Source organism: Monodelphis domestica, chromosome 5 (genome assembly GCF_027887165.1).
Source record: "Monodelphis domestica isolate mMonDom1 chromosome 5, mMonDom1.pri, whole genome shotgun sequence".
In the NCBI taxonomy this organism is placed as follows: domain Eukaryota; kingdom Metazoa; phylum Chordata; class Mammalia; order Didelphimorphia; family Didelphidae; genus Monodelphis; species Monodelphis domestica.
In genome coordinates, this window is record NC_077231.1 from 30,514,513 (window position 1) to 30,522,395 (window position 7,883).

General features: G+C 51.6%; 1 long non-coding RNA gene across 1 annotated transcript in view; it reads left to right on the forward strand.

Annotated features, from left to right (window-relative positions):
- Positions 1-7,346: 7,346 nt before the first annotated feature.
- Positions 7,347-7,883, forward strand: part of LOC130454383 (uncharacterized) — an 18,897-nt gene continuing 18,360 nt past the window's right edge. The window contains exon 1 of the long non-coding RNA XR_008912025.1: positions 7,347-7,642. This is a non-coding gene — a long non-coding RNA (uncharacterized LOC130454383). The remainder of the gene's footprint in view (positions 7,643-7,883) is intronic.

The following is a 7,883-nucleotide window of genomic DNA, read 5'->3' on the forward strand; positions in this document are numbered from 1 at the left end:
CCCATCCCGCCTCTAGCCACCTCGTGTCCGCTGCGGGGGCGGGGGGGAGGCCTGGACGTGGGCAGCACCAGCCGGACCCATCCCGCCTCTAGCCACCTCGTGTCCGCTGCGGGGGCGGGGGGGAGGCCTGGACGTGGGCAGCACCAGCCAGACGTGGGCAGCACCAGCCGGACCCATCCCACCTCTAGCCACCTCGTGTCCGCTGCGGGGGCGGGGGGGAGGCCTGGACGTGGGCAGCACCAGCCGGACCCATCCCGCCTCTAGCCACCTCGTGTCCGCTGCGGGGGCGGGGGGGAGGCCTGGACGTGGGCAGCGAGGTGCCACTGGTACATGTAGCTTCCTGACCAGATCCCTCCAGGGGACCTGGGAGTGTTGACGTTCACACGCCGAATTCCGCGTTTGACCTGCTGCCGCCCCGTCAGAGCCCTGGCCTCCTCTCCCTGCAATTCGTCCCTTTTGGTGTGGAGCTGGCAGGGAGGAGCCGCTTCCCCGCTCCTGTTTCCTTCTCCAGCCCACTGTCTGGTCCTCCCGGCGCCTGCAGAGGCCACGCTTCCCGGGCTCCGAGAGAAGCCCCAGTGGCTAGGCTGGCCTGCCAGAGAGAACGCGGGGCTGGCCTTCCCCTCGGCTTTGCGGGATGCGCTTCCTGGCAAAGGGACACATCAAGGCGAGAGTGGGGGTGCTTGGTGGCCCGTGGAGGCGGGCGGGCGCCCCTGCAGTGTACTGGCCACCGGGGAGAGCATCCCTCGGGTGATGGCCTCTTCTTCACCCTCTGTGGCTGGTGGCAGAAGCAGAGGCAGGAGACGGGCCTGCTGACCTGCGGCCTAACTGCTGGAGGCCTTAATCCGTCCACTGCGGCAGCCCCAGCCTTTCTCATTTGCCTCTGCGCAGCCTGCCGGAGGGTCTGGGGAGGGAGGAGGGTGTAAATAGCTCTGCTTAGTCACCTTCCTGAAGCTGTAATGTCCCTGTTAAGTGCCTGTCCAGTTGTTGGTCTGGTAGTCCGGGCCCTGCCGGGGACGGCGGATGGATGGATCCCAGCCAGGGGTCTCCTGTCGACTTGATTCTTTGCTCTTCCGAGTGGCCAGTTGGGGTCCCCTCCAGGGCGGGCTGGGAAAGCAAGCGGGGCCTGGGCCGTTCTCACACCAGAGGGTGTGCTTGCGTGGGCACCGGAGCAGACCGCGTCTCAGCTTTTCTCATCCCTTGGACAGACTTCCTTCAGCTCTGACAGAGAGTACAGGCCCGAGCTCCCCATCACCCACTCCGGGCCTCCCAGCTCCCCTTTGCTCCTGTCAGCTGTCCGCACGAGAGACGGGAGCTCCGCCATGTTCAGAGCCCCATTCCAAGCAGAGTGGCAGAGAAGAGGAAGACGCGTCCCCGGATCACTGTTTATGGGTTCTGTTTGTCATCAGGGTCAAGATGAGGCCCATTGCCCGCGTTCAAGGAGGCTGAAGCCCCTGCGATAAAGGGGCCGAAGGCTGCCCAGCAAACAGGACAGCCAGGTTCTATGACCCCAGCCCAGGAATCAAAAGGGAAGGATTCTAGACCACGGTACCAACCAGCTCTGTGACCTGGGCCACACCACGAGACCCTTCTAGGACTCGGTTCCCTTATTTGAAAAATGAAGATGGAGGCCTAAGGGTTCCTCCCAGCCCCAGAGTTCTGAGTCGATGGTCGTCCAGAGAGGATCATGGGATCCAAAAGGTCTCTTCTAGTATATCCAGGTTCTAGAGATGTTATTTGCCTGCTTTCCACAATGAATCAGCCGGCAGAACTGGCACCAGAACCCAAGTCTTCTGACTTCCAGGCTAGTGTTTTTCCCTTGCCAGACCACTCTCTGCTTCTTTATGTATGAACCATAATTTATTTATCTATTTTTTAAACCCTTACCATGTCCATCAATACCATGCCTTGGTTCCAAGGCAGGAGTAGAAAGGGCTAGGCGATGGGGGTTAAGTGACTTGCCCAGGGTCACACAGCAAGAAAGTGTCTGCAGCCAGATTTGGACCTAGGACCTCCCATCTCTAGCCCTGGCTCTCCATCCACCGAGCTACCCCCCCCCCCCCCCATAAAAATAAGCTTCCTTACGGAAGCTCGATGTAGGCCTTTTGTAGTGACACGTGAGCAAGAAAAAAAGAGAGAGCGAGACCAGGTAGTAAAGGTTGGAGAATTGCTGGAATTTGAACAGGGGGAGGGGACTGTAGAAAGATGACACACAGAAAGTGGGCTGTGCCCACAATGCACTCCTTTTAGAGCCAATCCACTCATTGTTTATAAGGCCTAGAGACAAAGCCAACTCCCAGGACAGAAAGGGACCATCATCTCTTCATCTCGTCCAACCCCAACCTGAAAAAGGGTCCTCCCTACAATATTCCCACTTAGTGGGTTTAGCTGACCTTTGCCTGAAGAGGAACTCTCCCAGGCAGCCAATTGCACTTTGGGTCGCCCTAATTGTTAAAAGATTTTCCTTAGTCAAACCTTGTTGCAATCTCTACCCATTGCTCCTAGGGCTACCCTGAGGAGCCAGAGTTCCCAGGATCATAGATTTAGACCAAGGAGGGACCATGGAGGTGATCAAATAAAACCTCCAAATAAAGTATTTTACAGATGGGGAAACTGAGGCCGGGAGAGTAAATGACCTGCTCAAGTTCAGATAACTGACAGACTAGATTTTGTTTTTGCCTTTCTGTCCACAGAACTTCGCATGATCTCTTAGGCATAGGCACTTAAAGGATCATTGAGACGCATTCATTCATTCAAGAGCACTACTATGTGCCAGTCATTGTGCACAGTATTGGGCAACGGAGACCAAAGAGATGGTCCATTCCCTGGCTTTCAGTCTCTTGGGGCTAGAGATCACATCAACAACTAAGGAAATGACAAACCCATACTTGAGGAGGACGGGAGCACAAGCAGAGGCAGGTCCTCGCATCTGGGGTGGGATAATCATAGTTCCTGACAAGGCAATTTACATCCAGGACCTCATTTGGTGAGTTCTAGGAGGAACGAGGGGAGGGAGTCCCCTGAACGGCAGAGGAGAGGGGTGTTCCAGGCACCAGGGGATGGGGAGAAACAACCTCTGAGGTGGAAGTTCAGGAGGCCGATTGTCCTGGATGAACCGACTATCAAATATTGGGGTGTAGCAAGGAATCTTATGTGCGTGATTTTTAAAAACCAATGCTAGGTATCAATTCCAAGGCAGCCGAGCAGGAAGGGCTGGGCAGCTGGGCTTAGGAAATGTCTCCAGGCCTGGCCCTCGAGCCTCTGTCCTGCCCAGCTGCCCCTCTTCCTTGCATCATTATGACGAATAAGTCCGAAGAACTGAAAGGAGAAAGGAGAGAGCAGAAGGAAGTCCTGAAGGGGGCATGTGGGGCCGGGAAATGTTGGCACCGCCACATTAAACCGGAATTGTACAAAAGCAACCGCAACAGCCCCAAACCTCTACACGGTGGGGGAAGACTAAACATTGCCAGTCCATCGTTTCAAATACAATCCTTTTATACTGAAATGGTGGTTGCTCTTCACTGAGCTCAATTTTGAAAGTCTAAAAAAAAACTAGACTCATTTTGGGAATAAAAAGCAGGAGTAGAGGAATGGTAGGTGACTAAACACAAAAGAATCCCCTCTTGAGAGCCGATGGGCTAAATCTTCATATATGGCCAATATCTTGGAGGCGGGGTTACTTGATGGTATATAGTTCTTTGGGGGAGGGGGCGGTAAACCCTTCCCTTCCCTCTTAGAATCAATACTGTGTATTGGTTCCAAGGCAGAAGAAGGGCTAGAGCAATGGGGATTAAGTGACTTTCCCAAGGTCACACAGCTAAGAAGTATCTGAAGTCAAATTTGAATCCAGGACCTATCTCCAGACCTGAGCCACTTAGCTGTCCCTATAGTAACTATACTTAGGAAGTAGGTTGGAGGGCAATGATAGATTTTTAAAAGTAGTTAGGGAAGGGGCTCCTAGGTGGCATAATGGATAGAGCAGCAAGCCTGTTCTTAGGAGGACGTGAGATCAAATCTGGCTTCAGAGACTTCCTGGCTATGTGCTCCTGGACAAGTCACTTAAACTTATTTCTCCCATCCTAGTAACAACTCTTTTCAGACTGAAGGGCAAATAGTTAGGGAAGTTAGATCTAGATCATGATGGTCTTTGAATACTAACAAAGGCATTTTCTTTTCTGTTCTTTTCTTTTTTTCAACAAATTTCCACATACATTTTCTGAAGTTATATGATCCAAATTGTCTCTCTCCCTTCTTCCTTGCTCCCTCCCGGAGCTGACAAGCAATTCATTCTGTATTATCACACTAAACATGTCTCCATATTGTTCATTTTTATAAGTGGCTGGTCTTATAAAACCCAAACCCTAAAAAATAAACCCAAATAAACAAGCAATAAGTCATGTGCTTCCATCTGCATGAACTCCAATGGTTCAAGGGCATTTTCTTAAAACAAACAAATAAACTAATAGAGGGGTGGGTTGGAGATACCTAGAATCATTTCGGAATTTGTATAATGCCACCAGAATGGAAGAGAAGGAATTTGGTGCTTAAGAAATGGAAAGGGAGGGGGCAGCTGGGTAGCTCAGTGGATTGAGAACCAGGCCTAGAGATGGGAGGTCCTAGGTTCAAATCTGGCCTCAGACACTTCCCAGCTGTGTGACCCTGGGCAAGTCACTTGACCCCCATTGCCTGGCCCTTACCACTCTTCTTCCTTGGAGCCAATATACAGTATTGACTCCAAGATGGAAGATAAGGGTTTAAACAAAAAAACAACAAAGAAATGGAAAGGGAGTGAGCAAGGAAGGCCATCTAAGGCAAATAAAATGGTGGATGAGAAGGTTTATTGAGGGGGGTGTCCTTCTTGCTCCAGGGGATAAATCTAAGCTCATTCCAGTCCAGCATGGCAGAGGACTGACCTAGTGCTCTGGGTCTCTCCTTCACCAGAGGACTGTAATACAGCATCTCTTCGTTTTCCATCTGTACGTCTTTTCTCCAGTAGAATCCAGTCCTTGTCTGACTTCACCCTGCCCTCCCCTACAAGTACTATGTTCAAGGGCTGTCTCAGCCCAAGTGAATTGAGCTCATTATGATTAATTTCTAAACCAAACACAATGAAGACTATGAAGCTGCTGTAAAACTAGCCTGCTGGGTTAAATTCTTAAAAAAAAAAACACCAACTTTTTTTTTTTTTAGTAACAATTCTAAGACAGAAGAGTGGCAAGAGTTAGAAAATTGAGGTTAAGTGACTTGTCCAAGGTCACACACCAAGGAAGGGTCTGAGGCCAAACTTGAATCCATGTTCACCTGATTCCAAGCCTGGTGCTCTGACTATTGTGCTACCTAGCTGGAAAGAGCCTAAGTCCCAGTACTTAATTCCTGTGGAGAACTGGCTTTCCTGGTCTCCATTTTCTCCAATACCTGTCCCTTTCTACCACCATGATAGTGTCTCCAAAGGATCTTTGTTGTTCTTTGACTTGAACACAAAGCAAACTGGTAGAGTGGGCTGTCCACAGAGTGAAGGGGGCCAGCAAACTCTAACCCAGCATAAGGGATGGGGCTAGTTGAGCTATCATTGGACCCCAATATCCTAGTTTGGGGTCTTTCCTAGGACAAAAGAATTGTCTAGCCTCCAGGGAAAGAAGGTGATTGACCTCTGGAAAATAGAAGGTGGCTCAGGCATGCCTTTACTATTTTGAATGGTGTCCTTTTAACTTCTGGGGCTTTGAAAGGGAGACTGTGGTCAGGGTGGGGGCAGACAGAGAGTGTCTAATGTTAGATCAAAAAGACTGTTGACAGTTTAGAAACCTAGCCTGAGACACAGCTGGAGCTGAGAAGGCTGAAGGTAGGGAAAGGGATGCTGGGAATGGCAAGGACTGAATAACAATCTTTGTCTCTAAGGGTACTGTTTAAAGAGGATGGAGGCCAGCTGTTTTCTATCCCCACCTGAGGCCCTGCAAAGCTCCATCTGCAGCAGGAGAGGTTGAGATTACATATATGAAGCTACTTCCCACTTTGGGGGGTTAGAAAACACTAGTATATATGATGTAAAGGGAACCCCTTTCCTTGAGGGGGTATCTTCAAGGGACTTTGGCATCACCTTCCTGTCCCTGTCAATCTGGGCTGGATTAGGGACTATTGTATCCAGAGGGAGTTGGGGTTTGAGAGTCACATTGAAGGAGAAATTCTTTCTCTTTTTCCCTTCTTTCCCTCATTCCCAGAGATTGGAGTGTTATTTTGGATGGGTTTGCTCCTTTCCATCCCCTTGCCCTTCCACATGTTTCCATTCCCATCACAAGGATCCTCGGCTTCTGACATCAGTCCCCTGCTTTCACGTCAGCCTTGGCAGCTGGGGTGGCAGGGAGCCCAGAACAGCCCCATTTCTCACCCCAGAGCCTCTGCCAAGTCTCCTAGCAATTTCCATTTTCATTAATTGAAGCAGCTTGATGTTGATCATTCGAGCCCAGCAATTTCCTTTCACCTGGTTGGGGGGTGTCTGGGGGAAAAAGATTCCTCTAGAGGTCATTCTGTCTGCCTTACACTCAAACAGGGTGATATTGCTCCTTCAACCTCCAGAAAGTCCTCTGCTTGCATCCCCAAGCTAGGCTGACCCTCCCAATAGCCCTTGCAAAAGGAGAGAAGTCCTCCTTTCTCTCTACCCTCAGCCCTTCCTAGGGACCCATTTCTCCTTGTCTGGTTTTAAGCTCTTGGGTATAGAGCTGGAAGGGCCCTGGAGATCATTTAGTCTTGTTGTGCAGATACTCGGGGAGATAAAGCAGCTTGCCCAAGTCATCACAACTGATGTTTATACGGACTTGCAAATCTCAGTCTCTTTGCATACATTTTCTTATCTATGCCTCACAACATTCCAGGGATCCCTGGTCACTGCTGTGGACCTATCCCTATTTTACAGGTGGGAAAATTGAGGGTCAGACAAGTCCAGGGTCACACAATGAGTCAGAGATGGGAAACTGAACCCACATCTTCCTGATTCCCCAGGCCACTCTTCCTGCTATTGCAATGTTAGCCTGGGTAAATCTAATTCTCCTTGAAGGTGATGATTGGGCTGTGGTCCTCCTATAGCCTTCTTTTTTCTAGACTTTAGGAACCCAGTTTGTAAAGGATAGTTTGTAAAGTCCCTGCCTTTTAGACTGGGGAGTGAGAGTGGGGTTGGGGGGCAGCTCGGAGAGGGGATGGAATGACGCCATCTCCTCCACTGGGACAGCTTTGGGCTGGGTTTAGGGTTCTACTATGAGAGGTCTTGGTTTGAGCTTGCTGCTGTCACTGTGCGTTCATTCATTCGTTCATTCTGCCTGGTGTCCTTCCAGGAACAGCCAGGCCAATTTTGTCTTTGGGGAAGGAATGGCCTGCGCTCTGGCTGGCACTGCGGTCCCCCTGCCCGCCCCGGGGGCGTCTTGTCCGAGGTCCAGATTGGATTCCCGGATTTTTGCCCGAATTGGTGCTTGGGCTGGGCAGGACAATGCACACTGGGAGCCGTGCTGGGGCCAGTAGTCTGGTTCAGTGCGCGCGCGCGTGTTTCCAGCTCTATGGCGGGGCTGCGGGGAGGCTCGTGTTTCCATGGCCTTTGGGGGGCCCAGCCCTTCTCGGAGGGCCCCCTGGCAGGACGGTCCCCAGCTCGCGCCCGAGCCAGGTGCAGGGTGGGGGAGGAGGTGGAGGAGGAGAAGGAGGGGGGAGCTCGCAGTTTGTGAGTGGGAAGAACAGATTTTCGGCGGCGAGCAGCTCGGGCGGCGGGGCCGCCGCTCTGGCCCCCAGCTCCTCCGCAGCCCAATTAAATAACATTTAAATGCATAACCAGCCCGCTCCGCCATGAGCCTGGAAATTGGGCGCGGGCGGAGGGGCGGGTTGCCGGGCGCCGTTTTGCGGAGCTCAGC